Genomic DNA, 23,220 nt, shown 5'->3' on the forward strand with positions numbered 1-23,220 from the left:
CCTTTTTCTACATTAGTTCATGTTGCAGATTTGAGTGCGTCTGAGGTTTTACTAAATGAAGATTGATAAGTCAGTAAACATGGCATTTCGAAATGGGGACAGACTGATTGCTGTTGTTTCAGAAATAAATGAATACAAATCCATTCATGTAACAATGTGTAGTTTCTTCTTCTTTACTGTCAAGAAGGTGAAGTTCATAAGAAAACTGCCCGAGTGCCTTTGATGGGTACTGGAACTACATGTTGGCATCTCGAAATGCCAGAAGATCGTGCCTTGGGACCTCACAACTGCCTTTCTGAACCGCACGCGTTACTCATTCAAGCCAAAGCCCGAACCTCGACATTTTTCTACAAATAGTCAACACGACCGTCATCCCTTAAAGGTTACATAATTCATCTTCATCTCACCACAATTTGTCACTTGGCAGAGGACTGTCACAGCAAACATGCTTGTGTGGCCTGCTCTTATGTTTGATCCCCACATCTGTTTCAAGTGTATCGTACACGAGTGTCTGAATCAAGATCTAGAAATAGAGTGTAATTTTGAATGACCGAATTGTTTGTTCCAGCAACAAACAATCTGAGAAGTGGCAGTGATCACAAACCAAAAATACATCTTTGAGTTGAAAGTCAGAGCATTTGTTGTGAAACACAGTTTTAAACTGCCTGAACTCAAACCTTGGTGTCCATTGCAACTCAGCAAAGCTCTGTGACTTTGAGGGAAAACAGTCTACTTTAAAAGGTTCGGAGTATTTCAAGAAAACGAAAATCTGTTCCGGTAAGCAGGATGTCATACAGTCAAGAGGGCAGAAAAAGCGAGCTGACTGATACAAAGACAAAAGTGAGACTTTGGTTTGAGCAAAAAAGTGTACCCAAACTCCTATCTCTGACCTTTTGACACTTGGGAATGACTGCACAGTTTCAAGAAAATTTTATTGCATGAACATCTTCATTTTGGGGGGAATTTGAAGCATATTCACTTCTGGCCCAAGCCTTACTATGCAGAGTTTGGTTATTAACCCCATGTATCACAACTTTTCAGTTGACACTTTCGCCCACAGTTTAATATTCGGTTTAACTGAAATGTGAGGTAAAATTACAGAGTACTTTCTCAATAACTGCACCAAGTGCTTTAAAAATACACACAACATAAAATATGTAAGACAATGAAGCTATAGGACCAATAAAATAAAATAAAATAAGATAGACCAAAATTCTATTGGCACTTCCAGCAATACTGATGTGTGTGTATATATATATATATATATATATATATATATATATATATATATATATATATATATATACACAGTGGGGAAAATAAGTATTTGACCCCTTGTCAGATTTGCAGGTTTTCCCACCTACAAAGAATGGAGAGGTCTGTAATTTTTATCGTAGGTACACTTCAACTGTGAGAGACAGAATCTAAAAAAATCCAGAAAATCACATTGTATGATTTTTAAATAATTAATTTGTATTTTATTGCATAAAACAAGTATTTGACCCCCTACCAACCAGCAAGAATTCTGGCTATCACAGACCTGTTAATTTATCTTTAAGAAGCCCTCTTATACTGCCTTCTTTACCTGTATTAATTGCACCTGTTTGAACTTGTTACCTGTATAAAAGACACCTGTTCACACACTCAATCAATCACAATCCAACCTGTCCACCATAGCAAGGCCAAAGAGCTGTCTAAGGACACCAGGGACAAAACTGCAGACCTGCACAAGGCTGGGATGGACTACAGGACAACAGGCAAGCAGCTTGATTATTTATTAGAAAGTGGAAGAAACACAAGATGACTGTCAATCTCCCTCAGTCTGGGATTCCATGCATGATCTCACTTTGTGATGTAAGGATGATTCTGAGAAAGCTCAGAACTACACAGGAGGACCTGGTCAATGACCTGAAGAGAGCTGGGACCACAGTCACAAAGATTACATTAGTAACACATGATGCTGTCATGGTTTAAAATCCTGCAGGGCAGCAAGGTCCCCCTGCTCAAGCCAGCACATGTCCAGGCCCGTTTGAAGTTAACCAGTGACCATCTGGATGATCCAGAGGAGGCATGGGAGAAGGTCATGTGGTCAGATGAGACCAAAATAGAGCTTTTTGGAATCAGCTCCACTTACCATGTTTAGAGGATGAGAACAGCCCCAAGAAAACCATCCCAACCGTGAAGCATGGGGGTGGAAACATCATACTCTGGGGGAGCTCTTCTGCAAAGGGACAGGACGATTGCACCGTATTGAAGGGAGGATGGATGGGGTCATGTATTGCAAGATTTTGGCAAACAACCTCCTTCCCTCAGGAAGAGCATTGAAGATGCGTCATGGCTGGGTCTTCCAGCATGACAATGATCCCAAACACACAGCCAGGGCAACTTAGGAGGGTCTCCATAAGAAGCATTTCAAGGTCCTGGAGTGACCTGGTCCTGGTCCTAATGTAGACCTGGACTAATGTGACCTGGTCCTGGAGTGACCAGTCTCCAGACCTGAACTCAATAGAAAATCTTTGGAGGGAGCTGAAACTCCAAACCTGAAAGATCTGGAGAAGATCTGTATGGAGGAGTGGACCAAAATATGTACCAAATATTAAGGTCTGTTTTTCAAATACTTATTCCATGCAATAAAATGCAAATTAATTATTTAAAAATCTTACAATGTGATTTTCTGGATTTTTTTTTTTAGATTCTGTCTCTCACAGTTGAAGTGTCCCTATTATAAAAATTACAGAGCTCTCCATTATTTGTAGATGGAAAAACCTGCAAAACTGACAGTGGATCAAATACTTATTCCTCCACTGTATGTAAGGGATTAGTCACACCCAGGGACATGTGTGAAAGTTAACACCATATTAGAGTGCAGGTAACAAGGTCCTGTGTTTAAGCACAGTTTGAAAAAATTAAACAGCCGGTCTTTCAGTCACGAATATGCGGTACCCACTTTCCTCAAATCGGTGAGTGTCAGTGTGTGACTTCATTTCGTACCTCTGTTACTGGGCACTGTCCGGCACTTGCGAGGGATTTTTAATGGAAATGCATTGCAATCACATGGCACATTTTGTCCGATATGAGCAAAAAACTGACACACAAACTCTGGTATATACGGTGATTATTACGTGGAAAAACATACAAAAGCATTGTGACTTTTGCTTTTTTCAGTGAGGTGCAAATATTCGGTTTATGCGATGACGGCTTAAGAGAGTTTTACTACACACACACACACCAGCCCAGTCTTACGTTTTTTTGTTTGTTTGTTTTTTTGCGTCCTCCCATCACAAAATGAGTCAAATTTTTGTGACTGGGTTTTTTTAGCACACTATTACTAACCCTACTTCTACCCCCAACGCTAACCGTAACCACCCCGACCCCCCCCCTCCTCACTAATTTTGTGCAGCCATCACGGAATGAATTAGAATGAATTTGTGCTGCCGTGATGAAAATGAGGTGCTTTTCGTCACAATATCATGAGCCAGTAGATTAATGTATATTTCGTGCTTGCTGAATCACGACTTGCCGTGAGACCAGGTGCACACACACACACACACACACACACACACACTGTGTTTCATATCCAGCTCAACAGTGATCATCTGCTGACTGTTGTCGTGTTAACAGTGTGAATGGCCACACATTGTAAGTGCTATTGGAGCAGTGTTAGATGTTTGTGCATGTCACCTGGAATTTGGCTGACACCTACGGCGAGAAGGTTTGATGGGCTCTCACAGTGCACACTCTGTCTTTCAGCCACTGGTGTGCGCAAATAGTTATACCAACAGGTGTACAAGGTGCAACAGGTGTACAAGGCATTTGAGGCAGCTACGATTTTACACGTATTGCATACAATTCCTGCTTCATGCGCACTTCATGCACAATTCAACCAAATTCACACTGTGTGTGAAGGAGCCCTAAGTAATGTATTACCGGTTTTAGCTGTATATATATATATATATATATATATATATATATATATATATATATATATATATATATATATATATATATGTACAGTAGTGTTCAGAATAATAGTAGTGGAATGTGACTAAAAAGATTAATCCAGGTTTTGAGTATATTTCTTATTGTTACATGGGAAACAAGGTACCAGTAGATTCAGTAGATTCTCACAAATCCAACAAGACCAAGCATTCATGATATGCACACTCTTAAGGCTATGAAATTGGGCTATTAGTAAAAAAAGTAGAAAAGGGGGTGTTCACAATAATAGTAGCATCTGCTGTTGATGCTACAAACTCAAAACTATTATGTTCAAACTGCTTTTTTAGCAATCATGTGAATCACTAAACTAGTATTTAGATGTATAACCACAGTTTTTCATGATTCCTTCACATCTGCGAGGCATTAATTTTGTTGGTTTGGAACCAACATTTTGCTGGTTTACTAGTGTGCTTGGGGTCATTGTCTTGTTGAAACACCCATTTCAAGGGCATGTCCTCTTCAGCATAAGGCAACATGACCTCTTCAAGTATTTTGACATATCCAAACTGATCCATGATACCTGGTATGCGATATATAGGCCCAACGCCATAGTAGGAGAAACATGCCCATATCATGATGCTTGCACCACCATGCTTCACTGTCTTCACTGTGAACTGCGGCTTGAATTCAGAGTTTGGGGGTTGTCTCACAAACTGTCTGTGGCCTTTGGACCCAAAAAGAACAATTTTGCTCTCATCAGTCCACAAAATATTCCTCCATTTCACTTTAGGCCAGTTGATGTGTTCTTTGGCAAATTGTAAGCTCTTCTGCACATGTCTTTAATTTAACAGAGGGACTTTGCGGGGGATTCTTGCAAATAAATCTGAGTCACACAGGCGTTTTCTGTCACAGCACTTACAGGTAACTCCAGACTGTCTTTGATCATCCTGGAGCTGATCAATGGGTGAGCCTTTGCCATTCTGGTTATTCTTCTATCCATTTTGATGGTTGTTTTCCGTTTTCTTCCATGTGTCTCTGTTTTGTTTTTTGTTTTTTTGTCCATTTTAAAGCATTGGAGATCATTGTAGATGAACAGCCTATAATTTTTTGCACCTGCGTATACGTTTTCCCCTCTCCAATCAACTTTTTAATCAAACTAGGCTGTTCTTCTGAACAATGTCTTGAATGTCCCATTTTCCTCAGGCTTTGAAAGAGAAAAGCATGTTCAACAGGCGCTGGCTTCATCCTTAAATGGGGGACACCTGATTCACACCTGTTTGTTCCACAAAATTGATGAACTCACTGACTGAATGCCACACTACTATTATTGTGAACACCCCCTTTTCTACTTTTTTTACTAATAGCCCAATTTGATAGCCTTAAGAGTGTGCATATCATGAATGCTTGGTCTTGTTGGATTTGTGAGAATCTACTGAATCTACTGGTACCTTGTTTCCCATGTAACAATAAGAAATATACTCAAAACCTGGATTAATCTTTTTAGTCACATAGCACTACTATTATGCTGAACACTACTGTATATGTCTGTGTGTGTGTGTGTTCAAAATGTCCTGATCAGATCTTTGCCCTTTGTGCCAGCGACTTCAGTTATTCTAAAGCTATGATCTTTCTGATTAAGCGTGACAGAAAGCAGGTAGTGTTATTCCCAAACACTTGCAAATGCCTGAAAACATGTAATAGAACACAATGTGGTCTTTCTACAGACTGATGTTGTAAATGTGTATTTCTGAGCTTCTGTCTTACCTTGCGTCAAACAAGGTTCTGTTAGCCAACAATAAGGTCCAGTTGTGTTTCTCCATGTTTGTCAGGAAATTCTCATGTCATTAGTCAAGCTGTCCAAATGTTCTTGCACTGGTGCCACCAGTCTCATTGTCTCATCTTAAACAACACATTTTTTTTTCTAACAATGGAAACATTGTTGGTAATAGATGCCTTAAAAACCTCTCCAAAAATTTCTCCCATGACAACACACAGCAGCATTGTAGTTTTCAACAGTGAAAAGGAAATGTGTGAATGTCAGTATAACAATGGCAGGAGTACTGAAATAAAGTCATAAAGTGTTTTTCCAAAAAGGTTGAATGCATTATTGCATTTAATGATTACTTACAATATCTACTGCTGATGAAGTTATTCAATTTCAAAGGGATTATTTATCACACAGAACCTCCATGAACTTCTAACACTGATGCAGGTTTGCTATAAAGCCGGGGGGATCCACCTAGCTGGACTTTTTTTTTTCCTAGACATTGTACTGCTAATGTACCAATGAATACAAGGCATGTAGGTCATGGTGTTATTTTTGGTGGATTTTTGTAACTCTTGGATAGCATTCAAAGGCTTAATTGCTAACAATATTTTAATAAATGCTTTATTAAATTAGGGGTGTAATTACCTGTTATTATATGTGTCAAACATCTTCATTCATGCTCATACATAAATAAAGTCATAAGATTAACGCAGGTTTCCAGGAGCAAGACCAAAAGATGTTGACTTTTTTTGGGGGGGGGGGGGGGGGGGGTAGATTTAAATAACATGTAACATAGGAATCAGCAAATATTACAAGCCCAGATTATTTGTAATAATAATATAATGTCACTGTCATTTATAAATGAAATATAATTGTAATGTAAATGACCAAAAGAACAAGGTCATGGATACAAGTGCCAGAAATGAGATTTCTCCGTCGGGAAGCAGAATACAGCTGCTGCTTCTCTGCATCGAAAGAAGCCAGCTGAGGTGGTTCACGCATCTAGTGAGAATGCCCTCAGGTTGTTTCCCGAGGGAGGTCGTCCAGGTACGCCCTACTGGGAGGAGGACCCAGGACATGTTGGAGGGATTGTATCTCAAAGCTGACTTGGGAGCACCTTAGGATCCCCCAGGAAGCGTTCAATAACTTGGCTGAGGATAGGGAAGTTCAGGATGAGCTGTTTGCTCTACTGCCACCATAAATGAAGGAATGAATGAATGCATGAATAACTGAAATATAATGACATATTCATTCTTATTTTGGTTCTGAAAAAGCAAAATAAATTGCTTCTCTAATTGCGTTCAGCAATTGACTTGGGTAATATTAAAAATATTCTTCAGGGAGATTCATTTTATTCACATGGATGGGAAAGAAAAAGTGTGAAACTGTTATTTTTTTCATTCCCTTTCCTACGTTCTTCCTTCATAAAACCGTTAATGGCTCTCCTTTATAAATCTCAATCATTGCGGAAGTGGGCCTGTTTTCCCATCTCTTTTTTAGCCACAAATGTATTTAGATATACCCTCAAACAGTATTCATATTAAGCCTGTCCTCTCTCGATGGCTTTATTGTCTCACAGATCTCAGAGAACACAGAAATACAAAGAAAAAAAAGTGGAATTACCCCAAATGTGAAATCAAGACAGACCTAGAAGAAAAGGAAATATGTTTCTTGTGGTAGTTGTAGAACAACAAACAAAAGAAAAACGGCTGAATGCTTGGCTTCAACAATATATGCACCTACAGTCAACAAATAAATTAATAAATCAATAAGAAGACTGATCACACTTAGTGCACACAGTTATTTAAAATGCAGTTTATGGAAAATAAATTGTACATGTTAATACTGTATAACAAGAATAACAACTAGAGCACCATGCTCGTAGAATGCAAACCTTCGCCAATGCTAGTTTCCACTTCCACAATTTTTTTACCTGAAGTGGCTTTTCATAAAGCTAACATACAAAACAAAATATAGGGCTTTTCAAAGTTAAAATCAAATAACTGCTAAATTTGTAATATGGATCAGATGCGGAACAAACTTTAATTGAGAGTGCCAGTCTGCACATCATTGTAACAAATGAGAGTGATTGAGGCACTTTTGATTGAGATTTAATGTAAACCAAATGGCCTTTTCAATATTAAATTCAAATATCCACAAAATCCACAATCTGAATCATATCTGGATCAAACATTGTCAGGTGATAGTGAGTGCCAATCTGCACCTCACTTTCAAACATAAAAGTTACTGGGGCATGTTTGATTAAGATATAATGTAAAATATACATTAAATGGGGTTTTCAATGTTACATTTAAATGGCCACAAAATCTGTAATCTAGATCAGAACCGGATCAAACTTTGTCAGCCCATAAATGATACCATCCTACACAAGACCTTATTGGGCTGTTGGAGTCCTCAATACTTCAGCACATGCACGGTGGATCATGTACAAAGAAAGGCGTCACATGGCCAAAGTGCCATTACTCAAGTTTTCTTCACTATATACGCCTCCTCTGGAGGTCCCAATGTAACTGCTCATTTGAAGCAAAATCATTTGAGTGGTACCCGAGGATTCTTCAACATGATTTTGTGCCAAAGATGAGCAGTTGTTATCATAAGTCACTGGTTACTGTGGCATAGTTACACTGATAAATTTCAAGTCAGATTTCATGTCAATTAATGGTATTAATTGAGAAAAATGTTAACAGCAGCCCAATAATATGTTAATATTTTTAAAATATCTATAATTCAGCTGAAGTAAGTTAGTTCTTGACTGTCTAAATCTATGTGATCAGTCATTTTTATCTTGATGTTTTCATTTTTGTTTTCATGTGATTTATTATGCATTTACTATGTTGTTTCCATGTTTTATCACTGTTTTTGTCATGGTCCTTTTACTGTATTTTGTTCTGTGAAGCACTTTATATGTATGATTTAAAAGTGCCATATAATTAATAATAATAGCAGTAAGTCCTATCATCTTCTCCCTTGTTTCACTCTGGGTCGCCACAGCAGATCCGAAGTGGATTTGCATGTCAATTTGGCACATGTTTTACACTGGATACCCTTCCTGATGCAACAGCATGTTAGGGCCCGGTCCCACTGGGGAGAGGATTATTTGCGCATGAATTGAGTATACAAATTACGGGCATTCGTTGTTGTCCGCAACAAAATTGCCAAAAATGCCAAATGTCCCAGTATGAATTACAGATATATTAATAATGTGTAGCAAATATATGATGAACAATCATGGTTGTATAAAGCATGTAGTGAGGAAACGGATCCGACGCATTGCGATTATCACGGCAGTATTACGGGTGTATTATGAATGCATCACACACGTGTTGCACGTGCACGGCATCTGCATTGTGGTCATAAAAGAAGCGCACTCGGCCATCGGCATCACTATTCACACCAACAATACAGCCTCTGGAGCATTTGCTGGACTTGGACAAGTTGATTGTTGTAAACAAGCAGTGTACAGGGCGAGTGGTGACATCAGCGGATCGCATCAGAGCGCAGCTCGTCTGAACGATTATAACAAAAAGTTAAATCTGTTATAAACATAGGAATAAATACTGTAACAGCTGCAGACAAGAAGGAAAAAACACGCAACTGTTTTAACAAGCCTTGACAATGTAAACAAATAATTAATAATTACCTTTTTAGATGGCTCAAAATGCTTTCTGCAGCTTGTTAGCTATTACGCACGCATGCGCGAATGGCCCAGCTGCAGCTTCCTCTGTGATTCAGGAGGTGATTAGAGCCATTTTCAACAGCCAATTTGCAGAATAAAATGATTAATTCACCACAAAATAATTATTTTATATTCGCAGCATCCAGCACAGAGCGCATGGCAGCCGTCAGAACAAAGAACGGCATCCAGCTGTGAACACAGTGCATCTGATTTGCATCCGCTGCAAATCAGATGCAAAGCAGACGTAAGTGGATGTAACAGATGAAGCTGTTGACAGCTGCTAAAAGAGATGATGCCGTTAGCATGCAACACTAAATCAAACGAGAACTTCACTCAGTGCGAATACTGCAACAGAGACATCTTAGATGATCCGTTAGGACCTTTCATCAAACAATAGGACCACGCCCCCAAATTTACAGATCTTTATGGATTCATATGTCTTAAAGTAAGATGTTAGAACCCCCAAGTTGTCATAGAGGAGGAAACTATCTATAGATACCAAAACTGCTTTTTTTGCCAGGCTGTAAACATGTTTATTTCTGCTCTAAAGTTGTACGTTTTAACATGGAGACCTGTTTTAGAGCCAGCCTCACGCAGAAGGCTTTATTCACTGCCATTGACGTTTACTACTTGGTAGTAATCTCAGTGTTCTAGTTTTAATACTACAATGCTGTACTATGTTGATCTAATCAGCTGTACTTAAAAAAACTGTTTACTTTGGGATTTTGTACAAATAAATTAATACAATAACAAGCAGCTTGGATTGAAGGGAGTCTTTTTTCTAGATGTATTGCAGAGTTCTTCAATTGTCAAGTCTGCACATCGCATTGACTTTAATGTATATGCACTGGGAAAGTGTAAGCTCAAGGAAAATAAGTTTCGGATTAGGACTTGGTATCAGAAGATACTCAAAATTTAATGACTCAGATCGGGATTGGGGCAAAACAAACCTAACTGGAGTATTCTTAATTATTATTATTAGATGCCAGATTCATTTGAGGACTTTGGCATAAGATTGTAGATTACTTTGGAAATGAGGAAATGCAAAAATAAGAAGATTCCTTAATTGTATTTTCCCCCAGATGTTGCTGTAATATTTTAATAATTTTGGATTATTTAACTTGATATTCTCACAGGGCTGTGTCTGAGGCAAAGTTATCAAAAAGTGACAAGACCTACTAAGGGAGGGTTGAATAATCATTTCACATGATGCAGATACACGCTACAAGTCTTGTCTTGTTCTGTAGTATCGGTCTCAATTACAAAACTTCATCCAAGAATGTCTTATTAAGTTTGCACAGGGACAAGCGGATTCTTTCCCCCTTCCTTGGCAGAAAAATGACTTGACGAGAGCCAGAAGGAAATGGTGCAACTCGACTTTCTCGTCACTTCTCACCTCCTGCCCTGCCCCCTGAACAATGACAGACCGCGCAGATACTTCATGTTACATATGTCAAGGAAGGGGGGGGGGGGGGGGGGTTGCATGCATTCCCTCGTCTTTGCCAAATCCTTGAGTTAAAGACTTACTTGAGGAAGGTCACTCTGGAGCAAGCACACCCTCTTCTTGTTAGTCTCCGCAATGCATGCCTCCATATAAGGACATGATGATGATGTAATGGTCCGCAAGCAAGCAGCACATCCCTTATTGTTTGGTCTGACTGAAGGAATGCCCACATTACAGCGTCTCAGAGTCACACTGAGAGGAAGAGCACTGTGCGAGCACTTCATCAGCACATGGCAGTGAAGTGAGGACAGGCTGAGGCACAGGTAGGCAAAACTCCCAACTCCAAATAAACTTTATGAACAGAGTTCTCCATCGCTTCATTGGCAGGAGGAAATATTGACATTATTTTAAGCTTGTGTCGAAAATACTTTGCAGTGCTGATTTCCTTGTGTCTGGTTTTAAAGTTGTTGTTGCACTGTTATGTGGCGTTACGCAAAGTTACTACCAAGAGGTTTGAACAAATAATTTAATATTAAGAAGACTATGTAGAATTAATGTAGAGATTTCTCACCTGGAAATAATGATTAATAATGAAAAAACAAACACCATTTAAAAAATTATGACAATAATAATAATTACAAAAAAACATATTTCCAAAGTGATCATTTATTATGTCAAGCAGTGATACAGGAATCTTGAATTGCTTAATTGGGATTTTAGTGTAAACTCTATTGTTTTCCATTGCAAATCTGATCAACAGTCTAAAATACTGAAGACCGATGAGGATGGAATGATCATTCCTAATATTTTTTTTTGCAGAAATTTGTCATATAATAGTTATAGAAATTCTGACAAATGGGTAGTTGTAACCTACGACACACAGTTCTACATACAGTGACTGTAAAGTTGGGGCAGAAAACAAGCTGCCTAGACAAAGATATTTAACCATTCAGGGGTGAAATAACAGTGCAAAAATGGTTGCCATTTTACAAGGCTTACATCATAATATTATTGTTATTATTATTATTATTATTATTTTTTACAGACTGCTAGTCCATAATGCAAATTCAGAGATTAAACAATGTAGCTTTTTTTATGAGCAGATCTTTGTTTTTGTAAATATGACATTATAAGAAATAGAAACTATGATGTTTGTCCTGACATTCTCTAAACACGGTAGTTTCCCAAAATGCACCATAATTTCACAACACTGTTGCCACATATGTAAAGGAGATACACAGAGTAAAGAGAGGAAGTCATTTCTGGAACATGTAGTTAATCATATAATCCAAAACTGGACTCCATCACAGAAGAAAAGAGCAGAAATCATCTTGCATTTAGAAATACATTTTTAAGGCTATAAACAAGCTCACTATGTTAATTAATTACATTTAATAGTGGATTCACAGCTTTTAATACACAGCAAGCAAGTTTTTTGTTTGTTTTTTACTTTCAAAAAGTACACATTTTAAACTTTATTTACCACATTAGAATAAAAGCAACCCTTTGAGTACCGTAACTAGCAGATTAGACTTAATATAATGACCAAATTTTCAGCACAGTAACATTTTTGATATTTTTACTTTAATAGTATCTTGTACTGAAGAGCCTTAGCTTCACATAAAATGCTTTGTGATTCACGGACAATTGTGTCTCACATGCAGAGAACACTTCACATATTTTGTAATTATATGTTTAAAAATACAGTAATGAGCAAATGTTTTCAGCACCTTAGAATTCAGTTAAGAATGTGGCATTTGATGTTTTTGCCCTTTCATTATGAGTCAGTCAACACAAAATCAAATTTTCAATATCTAAATATTAGAAATTACAAAATATCCAAATATTCTCATTACAACAAAACACTTTTTAAACCCTTAATTACAATTAAACAGGAAATTATATAAAAAGTGTATGACTGTGTGGCTATGCTGCCAGTACATGACAATGATGACTGCCAATGATCACTCAGTAATATAATTAAGTATTAATATAGCCCAATTTTCTTATTAGCTGCAGAAGAACAACTTAAAAATGGTCATTTTATAAGCTTTCAAAAATTGTATTTCAATCCTTTTGACATATTATTATTTATTGGTGAATATTAGAAAGTGAGCAGTTTTTCTATTATGTTTTTAAAAAAATATTTTCAGTAAGGTTTATGTAATTGTCTTATCAATATAAATCAGGTATCAAATACAAAAATAAATGTGCATTCTGCACATTTTTAAGTGACATGTGTTTAATGATGCACCATTGTCAGGTGAGAACTCACTCAAATGACTGAGTTCCCCTCAGGGAAATTCAGGTATCTGGTAAATCAAGGAATCAATCAATAAATAAATAAATAAAAACATTAAAATTAATTTTTTTTTTAATTAAAATTGTTATGAAGACATACAAAAAAAGTGCAGATATGGCAGTGATGGTGGTGGTGGGGTGTAACCTCTGCTGCATTTTCACTTGATGGTCACAGAACTCAAGATATTCAAAGTTACATTCCTGCCCTCCTATTTTCTGCTACAGTCACCATCACTGTTGTGAATATAATTAGGGCTGCGTATTGTCAAGGACTTCAACACGATACATATCACAATACACAGACCATGATGCGATTGCATTGCAGTACTCCACAGAATTTACTGCAAACTTAAAAATAGGGCTGAGAATACAACTTGCATACTACCTGGATAGTCTATTATTCTGATAACTTAGAAGACAATTCAAGACAAGTCAATTCAAAATAATTTCATGTTAAATGTCCATTCCAATTAGAATGGTATGTACATTGCACAGTGTCACTAAAGTGAAAGATGATATAAAACCCATACAAAAATAAAGTGCACACTTTTTCCTTCACCTCAGTACATCTTGGGCACCCCATCTTGCATTGGTGATTCTGGATCACATAGCACAACGCAGCTCCATAAGGTTTACATTTGCCTGAATTCTGGGTTTCCACTTCAGTCAAATCTGCACAAGGCGTTTGTTTTATCTAAATTTCCTCTCCCTGTTTTGGTTTTCAAACCAAAATTCACCCATAAATTGTTCTGAAAATATGATGGGGCTGGTCTTACATTTTCTGCTACATTCGCCTCTGAAGTAATGCGAGAACTGATGGGTGCCAGGGGCCATGTACCGGCAGATAACCAGTCTATGAGCCCTACAGCAACATCTACAGGAGCGGAGGTCATAGTGATCACATGGATTTGAGGGAAATTTAAGGGCATCTTAAATACATTTTGATATGAAGGGCGGGAAAATCAATACATTATCATGGAAAAAACATTGTGATACTCAGCTATTTGATTTTTTTTGTGTGGATATAACTATAATTACCACCAAAAACTAAGGCATAGTTTCATCAATGTGAAAACCAAGTCAGTTTTGTTTTAAGGAATTAAAAGTGGTGTTGAATTACTAAATGAGGAGATTCTACAATAAATGTGCCACAGTTTGTAGTTGTAGTATGGGTGTAAATAAGTGCTTTTGGATCGGGCAAATCTCTTTTGGTCGGTAATAGGACTGGGAAGTGAATAAATATCAGTGGTGCACACATTACGTATGCAGAGTGGACTCTGGGGACATATCACTTTGGCCGTGTGGACTTTAAATAAAGTCCACACGGCCAAAGTCCACGGTGTCCATCAATCAGCGTATAACCTTCAAACTCTGCTACACGTGATGGTACTCGGCCCATTATCAACTCATTTCTCCTGCGGCGGAGTTGGCCTTGAGTGAGTGCATGCACCAGACAATTCTGTCTGTATGTACGTACGTAACCTAATTATCAGTTGTGGTTAGGAAGTGGCACAGCAGCCCTGACATATGGAATGTGTAACACGGCTGTAAGCAGCAAGTGAGCCACACTTTCCAGCTTCGGGAGCCGCGTAAAGAGAAGGAAGTGTGTTGTAAAGCTGGAACGCTCGTTGTGAACACCCTCAGCTGGACTGCCTGCTCCCAGGTGATGTTCCTTTTCAAATAGCATTTATAGTGTTATAGCCCACAGCTGAGAAAAGTATTTCCAACAGCCCTGTAAAATTAAAATATCCACCTTAGTGCCCTTTTTATTCTGCTGATCGGCCTCATTTTCCATGACATATTCCTGACCCGCAGCGGTGGTCCTACCTCCGGGTTTTTGAGGGAAAATAGCCTTAAATTGGTGAGTTGTTACAAATGCAGCACAGACAGCAGTGTGGGTGGTAAAGTCATGTTGACACCCGTGAGACTACCATGTAACCAGCTTTAAGTAAAGTGCGTTATGATTAACAGTATTATTGCTTATTTTCTGCCCTACTTTTTACAATGTGTACAGCTAATTTATCGAGTCAGCCCTGCTTCCTGTAACAGATCCAGACTCTTACCATACATCTGCCTTACATTTCAGTTCTTCATCATCTCTTACAGCATATGTGTACAACTGCGTGGTTTAATCAACATTAGTGGATTAGCTTTTGAGAAATAGCTGGGTTTACTTGAAGCATCCATTTGTAAGGAAATCTTTCCAAACACAGAATCTGAAGATATTATTAACGTGATTAACAAAAGTGGTTAGATACAGTTACATGCCCCAAGCATTTCAATCAGAACAGATATGATGATGTGCGTAGGCTAGGCTTTTATGTACCAAGCAAATATGATGGACCTCTGCTCAATTTTAAATGTTCTGCCAAAGTTTCACCAAGTAAAAATCTGATCCTACATCTTCCTGCAATGACTCCAGAATGACAGACACACGGAGCCATTTCATGATACCTGTTAGTAACGGGTGTAATGGTGCACCTCCCCGAGGGAGGGTCACGAAATCACGCTTACTGTGTCATACGGTATGAATCAAATCGCGGTACATTTCTGTCATGTTTCCCCATACAGGATAAAAACGGTTTCCTCATAAAGGTATAAAACAAAACACTGACACACAATTAAAAAAGACATTAATATCTCTTGAAATGGTTAACAATTACCAGTTGGCTAGAGGGTCTATAGTTTTATCATCCTAAACTTTCTGTCTGAAGCTTTTATACTGTGTTTCATGTAGCCACATTAAAAAATTTGAACATTCATCCTTTCACTCAAACATTTATTCATTTTCCGCCACTTATCTGGGTTTAGGTCGAGATGGCAGCAGGCCAAGCAGCTCAACCCACAGTTCACTATCCTTGGCCAAGTCTTCAAACTCTTTCTGGGTGATCCAGAGGTGTTCCCACGTAAAATGGGAAATGTAATCCCTCCAACATGTCCTGGGTCTTCCCTGGGGCCTCCTCTGAGATTGATGCGCCTGGAAGAACTTCCCAAGGAGATGACCAGGGGACATCCTCACCACATGCACATTCAAGCTTCTCAGACTATCCCTGAGTCAAAAGACCAGATACCCGACCTCTTGTATCTGTGACCTTGTTCTTTTGGTCATGAACCAAAATTCATGATGAGAAATAAGGAATATAAATCAATTGGTAAATTGCGAGTCTTGCCTTCTGGCTCAACTCTTTCTTCACAATTACAGTCCAGTACAGCATCCATAAAACATCAGAAGCAGCCCCATTTCATCTATCGATCTCACACTGTAACTTACTCCTACTTATGAACAAGACGCTTAGATACTTGAACTCTTCCACTTGGGATAATAACTCTCCACTGACCCAGAGGGGACAATCCATCCTTTTCTGACAGAGGACCACGGCCTCAGGTTTGGAGCTGGGGATCCTCATTCCCAGTGACTTCACACTCGGCCTCAAACCTGCCCAGTCCACCTCAGAGGTCATAGTCACTTTTTTTGCTGTTGTTTTTTGTTTTTGTTATGGTTTGTTGTTTTTTTTTGTTGGTTTTTTTTCATAAAAATCTGAACATAAGTAATATAATTCAAAGTCAATGTTGCAGACCTTTCACTGTTTTTCAAGGTAGACAGCTCAATTCATGTAAGATTTTATGGGGTTTTTTTTTCCCCAGCCAAGACTCACACTTTTTTCATGATACCATCACAAAATGCATCACATTTTCAAGTTTCAGTCACTACTTTTAACCCTAATCCTAATTCTAATCCTAACCCTCACCATAACAACCCACCCCATGTCACCCCAAATTTGTGACACTGTCACAAAATTACATTTCGTGATGGTATCACAAACTAATAGATTAAATTACTTTTTATGATGCATCATGATCCTGGTGTGAGATCAGATTGTTTTTTTTTTTTCATTTAATTTGTTTTTTTTTTTTACCTCTGTCAGCGAAGTTGGAGGAGGTTATGTTTTTGCCTCTGTTTGTTTGTCTGTTAGTGAACAGCCTGGAGCCCACAATTTTTGATGTATTGTTATAACATTTTTTTTTTTCTTTTTACTGAAGATTCATATCCTGATAGGCAAGAACTGATTCAATTTTCAAGGTTATAGGTCAAAGTCAGGAAAAATCTTGGAAAACTGGAAAAATCCCTATGTTTAACATTGAATAAATTTTCAAAAACTAATAACTGTCAAAAAAAGATCAAATTTCTTTCATATTTGACAGCGTTATGTAGGATAGCACCCTTTACAGACTGACAAAGTTTGATCCAGATCTGATCCAGATTACAGATTTTGTGGCCATTTAAATTTAACACTGAAATCCCATTTAATGTATATTTTACATTAGATCTTAAACATGCCCCAATCACTCTCATATTTGAAAGTGAGGTGCAGATTGGCACTCATTATCCCCTGACAAAATTTGATCCAGATCTGACCCAGATTGTGGATATTGTGCCCATTTGAATTTAACATTGAAAAGGCCATTTTGTTTGAATTTTGCATTATATCTCAATCAAAACTGCCTCAATCACTCTCATTTTTCTGTTTTGGATTTACTTCCACCACCAAAACTGGATGGAGGTTCCAATTTTATGCCTGTTTGTCTTCCAGTTTTCAGTCAGAAACCAAGTACCAAAAAGCAATGACAAATTGTGCATAGCAAAGATAACCAATGTTCTGTGAAAATTATGTGAAAAATAATTCAGAAACTGAAAAAGTCGGAAAAAACCTGACAACACCACAAAAAAAACTTTGATTCAAGTGCATGAGCTAAATACACGCTGCTGACATTTGATCACATCTAATTTAGCTTATTAAAAGCCACTTCCAACAGGACTTTGACCTTGCCAATTTTTTCCAAGTAAAACTTTGTGAAATTGGAAACTAGTTTTGGTGGAGGTTTGCGCTCTACCGGTGCGGTGCTCTAGTTCTGATTGATATGGTTATATGATGTAGCTTTTCTCCTGAGATTGGTAATTATTCAGAATATTAACACAATTTTTAAGGAGCTCATGGAGATTGGCTAAACAGCTTTTAAAAAATTGACTGAAACGCTGAAATATGTCCCAACTTGCTGTGGACATAGGTTTGAAAAACAAAAAATCTCACAGGTGTGTAATACAGTGGGGCCAAAAAGTATTTAGTCAGCCCCTGATTGTGCAAAATCTCCTACTTAGAAAGATGAGAGAGGTCTGTAATTTTCAACATAGGTACACTTCAACTGTGAGAAACAAAATTAGAAAAAAAATTCAGGAAATTACACTGTAAGATTTTTAAAGAATTTATTTGTAAATTATGGTGGAAAATAAGTATTTGGTCACCCACAAACAAGCAAGATTTCTGGCTCTCACAGACCTGTAACTTCTTCTTTAAGAAACTCTTCTGTCCTCCACCTGTTACCTGTATTAATGGCACCTGTTGGAACTCGTTATCTGTATAAAAGACACTTATCCACAGCCTCAAACAGCCAGACTCCAAACTCAACTATGGCCAAGACCAAAGAGCTGTCGTAGGACACCACGAAGAAAACTGTAGATGTGCACCAGGCTGGGAAGAGTGAATCTACAATAGTCAAGCAGGTTGGTGTGAATAAATGAACTGTGGGAGCAATTGTAAGAAAATGGAAGACATACAAGACAACTGATAATCAACCTTGATCTGGGGCTCCATGCAAGATCTCATCCCGTGGGGTCAAAATGATCATGAGAACGGTGAACAAAAACCCCAGAACTACACGGAGGGACCTGATGAATGACCTGCAGAGAGCTAGGACCAAAGTAACAAAGGCTACACACTATGCAGAGAGGGACAGGAGTGTCCCCCTGCTTAAGCCAGTACATGTCCAGGCCCATCTGAAGTTTGCCAGAGGGCATATGGATGATCCAGAAGAGGATTGGGAGAATATCATGTGGTCAGATGAAACCAAAATAGAACTTTTTAGTAAAAACTCAACTAGTCATGTTTGGAGGAACATCATGCTTTGTGGCTGTTTTTCTGCAAAGGGGACAGGGCGACTGATCCGTGTTAAAGGAAGAATGAACATGGTCATGCATCGTGAGATTTTAAGCCAAAACCTCCTTCTTTCAGTAAGAGTATTGAAGATGCAACATGGCTGGGTCTTCCAGCATGACCATGATCCCAAACACACCACTCAGGCAACGAAGGAGTGGCTCCATAAAAAATAATTTCAAGGTCCTGGAGTGGCCTAGCCAGTCTCCAGACATCAACCCCATAAAAAATTTGTTGAGGGAGTTGAAAGTCTGTGTTGCCCAGTGACAGCACCAAAACATCACTGCTCTAGAGGAGATATGCATGGAGGAATGGGCCAAAATACCAGCTACAGTGTGTGCAAACCTGGTGAAGACTTACAGGAAACATTTGACCTCTGTCATTGCCAACAAAAATTATGTCACAAAGTATTGAGTTGAACTTTTGTTATTGACCAAATACTTATTTTCCACCATAATTTACAAATAAATTCTTTAAAAATCTTACAGTGTAATTTCCTGGATTTTTTTCTAATTTTGTTTCTCACAGTTGAAGTGTATCTATGTTGAAAATTACAGACCTCTGTCATCTTTCTAAGTAGGAGAACTTGCACAATCAGGGGCTGACTAAATACTTTTTGGCCCCACAGTAAATTCTATCCAACAATTAGAAATAGTGTTATATGTGTGTTCTTAATGACAATTTCTCTGAAAGGACAGGCCATGATTGATATAAGATTGCCCTACATGGACAGCAAAGGATTATATCCATTGCCAGATTACAGATACATGCAGACTTTCCAGTCCTACAAGGGTAAAGCGGACATTTGTCACTCTGTTGAAGCTCATGACATCACTAGAAAAATAGCAGAACTTGAGATAAGAGTTTGAATAAACAGTGACTCAGCTACAGGCTATTTACCAATGTTTTAAAATAGCTCCATTTAGCATCATCATGTTTGTAGGTCAGCCAACTGTGTTTTCTTATTCTCTCACCTACAGTCTGTGCAAAATTAAAAAAAAAAAAATGTCTCACCAGCTTTGGGGCACCTTCGGGGATTCTGAGAAAAGCCAACTCAAACTTACAAATCTGTTGAAAAAAAAAAAAAAACAGTCCAAAACCTCATCGACACAATCAAAGCTTTAAATGTGTTTGAAGGATCTTGTGTAGCTTCATACATCACTGTACTTTTTTGAGCAACATGATGTAGATATTCCGTTGCAGATAAACAAATGTTTTGGTGTAAAATGTAATATAATCAAAATAATATAATATAATGTAATATAATTCATAATAATTAATTGATTCATTCATAGTTTGAACTTGAACTTGACTTTGAACTTTTTTTAAGACCAAGTTCATTTTTTACATTCAGTAAATATTGTAAGCGATGAAGCCTCTGAATGCTTTACTCCCCGTCCTGGTCTGGTAATAATATTACATTTCTGCAGGAACTATTTGTCCACCTGTTGTAATCGCATTTAAACGTCTGCTGCATTTTCAGCATCTGTCTGTGATGCTCAACAGTCAATAAAATAAAATAAAAAAAATCACAAGATTTAGCTGGTTAGCTGGTGGCAGCATGGTGACTTAGTGGTTAGCACTGTTTCCACACAGCAAGAAGGTTCCTACGTGGTCCTTTCTGTGTGGAGTTTGCATGTCCCCCCCATGTTCACACGGGTTCCCTCCAGGTGCTCCGGTGTCGTAGACTGAATGGCCCCCCCTACAAAATCTGTCCCCCTGCCTTCACTGTGCATGCGTCATTTCAGAGCGTCACCAGCAATTCACCAATTCATCTCGTGTCTGCTTAAAACTGCTTCACTTCTGCTTCAAACTGACTTTTTTACTTTGTCTTCTGATTGTTAATAATCACATTATGCCCTTTGATTGTTTTGCGTGTACAGTGTCAGACTCAAAGAGTCAGTCTTGGACGTGCTGCTGTGGCGCTCTGATCACTCCCACATCTTTTATTAGGAAATAATGCTGAATTTACATGGAAATCAGGGCTTAACCTCGGATGCGCGCTCCGGAACCTCTGACGTTGGCTCCGCCAGCTTTTTATACTGGATCCAGTGATCCGCCACCTCTCTTGACTAACAAAATATTTAAAAAAATCACAGCGATTGCTCTCACTGCCACTCATACCGCCCTCCTGTCTGCTGTGCAGAATTGCGCCAAATCTGGCAACAGGTCCAGAGGCTACGCTCGCTGTTTTTGATCCGGATGTCCGGATGTAGCCGCAGAGCTCCGTGGCCACCGAAAGAGGACTTGGATTCTTTGCAGGTCCCGCATCTGTACCCCCGGAGGCAGTGAGCGAAGGGAGAGCCGCGCATTGTGTTCTGCGTGTGTCTGTTTATAATCTTCTCGCACAGAAGAAAAAAGAGAGTGTTTACACAAGAGAGAAAAGTGAGAAAATGTGATGGATTTCGTTTATCGCGGGTTATTTTTAGAATGTAACTCCCGTGATAAACGAGGGACCACTGTACATCATTAAACAGGAATTTGTACTCTATCCGGATTTGGTGTGACTAGTGTTATTAGGACTACAATACATGCCCAGTTTATTTTCGGTGTGGCGCACAGCGTTGTTCGCAAGCACCCCCCTTCTTTTTTTTTTCTGCACCGGAGCCACCCATCCTCTGCGCTCCGGGACCTCCCACTTTACAAATTAAGCACTGGTGGAAATGATTGTTGTACAAAAGCTTCAGATATCTGTCGCTGAAATAGATGATGACTGGAGTGCAGTTCGAAGCAGAAATGAGGAAATAATCGGGGAATTGCTGCTGATGCTCCAAAATGACGCATGTGCAGTGAAGGCAGGGGAACCGATTTTTAGGGGGGCTGTTCAGACTGTGACACAGGGTTACTTCCACTTCCAAAGACATGCAGGTTAGGGTGATTTGGTAACTCTTAATTGACATAGGTGTGCGTGCATGTGTGAAAATGTTTGTCTGTCTGTATGTGGCATTCTGTCTAGGGCATACCCTGCCTCATGCCCTATGACAGCCCTTGCACCACGCCCCCCATTCCATCTGGATTCACCCCTGCTTTGGCGTTTGAGCACAAAGAATGGATAACATTTATTTATGTAGAAAACATGACCAGATTTACAGGTTTGCATCATTAAAAAAAACAAACAAAAAACCCAGCTGTATGAGGACAAGATGTGTGCTTGTTGTTCTAGCAGAGCACAGATGATGATGATGATTATGATGATGCTGATGACAATAACTGATTTTTCTTTGAAGAGAATGCATTAGTATTTTTGAGAGCCTGGATCATAATTCAAAAACGTTTGTTGTAGCTCCATATAAATCAAAAACACATGGAACATGAGATTTAACATGGTTTGCTGCAATGTGATTGTTTCAATGAAAATGAATCCAAATTCCTATCATAAATACTAATAATACAGTATTAATACAATGTATTTATTGTTTGCAATTCATCAATGAGGTGCTGATTCAGATCTGTTCTGCTGCTGCTACTTGATTTCAGTGTATTGTAACATACTTTGAATAAGTTTTATTTTCCTGTATGTGTAAATGAGGTAAACAAACAATTAAAAGCACCATATGGACTCTGAATTATTATTATCATAAACATTACTTAAATATTTATTTTTTTAATATTTTTTTTACTAGATTATTATTATTATCATATTAGCCTTGGGAAACATATTCTTTGAGAACCCCACATTGCATTTTTTTTCAACATTTAAAAAACGCTTCCCACTATGTCAAGTTTAAGAAGGCAACAAATGTTATGGAATGTATTAGAGTTGAAATTAAATATGAAAAATCCAAAAATATAATTATAAGCTGTGTTTATAGAGCTCCTGGTTCAAACATTAATTATTTTTAAGATAAACTGATCGAAATGTTTACCACAATTAAAAGCAATAAGGTTCTATTTGTTTGCGGAGACTTCAATATAGATTTTTTAAATCCACATAGTCAATCACAAATAACAGAATTCATAAATTCTGTGTTTTGTGTGGGACTATATCCAATAATTACACATCCAAGCAGGGTAACTATGAACACAGCAACACTTATTCATAATATATTAACAGACGTTACTGTAGGGAACTTAACGGGTG

General features: G+C 38.2%; 1 protein-coding gene across 3 annotated transcripts in view; it reads left to right on the forward strand.

Annotated features, from left to right (window-relative positions):
* The window catches only part of filip1l (filamin A interacting protein 1-like), a 380,097-nt gene that overhangs the window by 306,031 nt on the left and 50,846 nt on the right, over window positions 1–23,220 (forward strand). The window contains exon 1 of one of the 3 annotated variants that reach the window (XM_034174544.1): window positions 11,039–11,171. The exons of the other annotated variants lie outside the window; for them this stretch is intronic. The gene's annotated coding sequence lies outside the window, so the exon portion shown is untranslated. Of the gene's footprint in view, window positions 1–11,038; window positions 11,172–23,220 lie in introns of those variants that run through there. 3 annotated transcript variants of the gene reach the window in all.

The sequence above is a fragment of the Thalassophryne amazonica genome, chromosome 1, assembly GCF_902500255.1.
Source record: "Thalassophryne amazonica chromosome 1, fThaAma1.1, whole genome shotgun sequence".
Classification (NCBI taxonomy): domain Eukaryota; kingdom Metazoa; phylum Chordata; class Actinopteri; order Batrachoidiformes; family Batrachoididae; genus Thalassophryne; species Thalassophryne amazonica.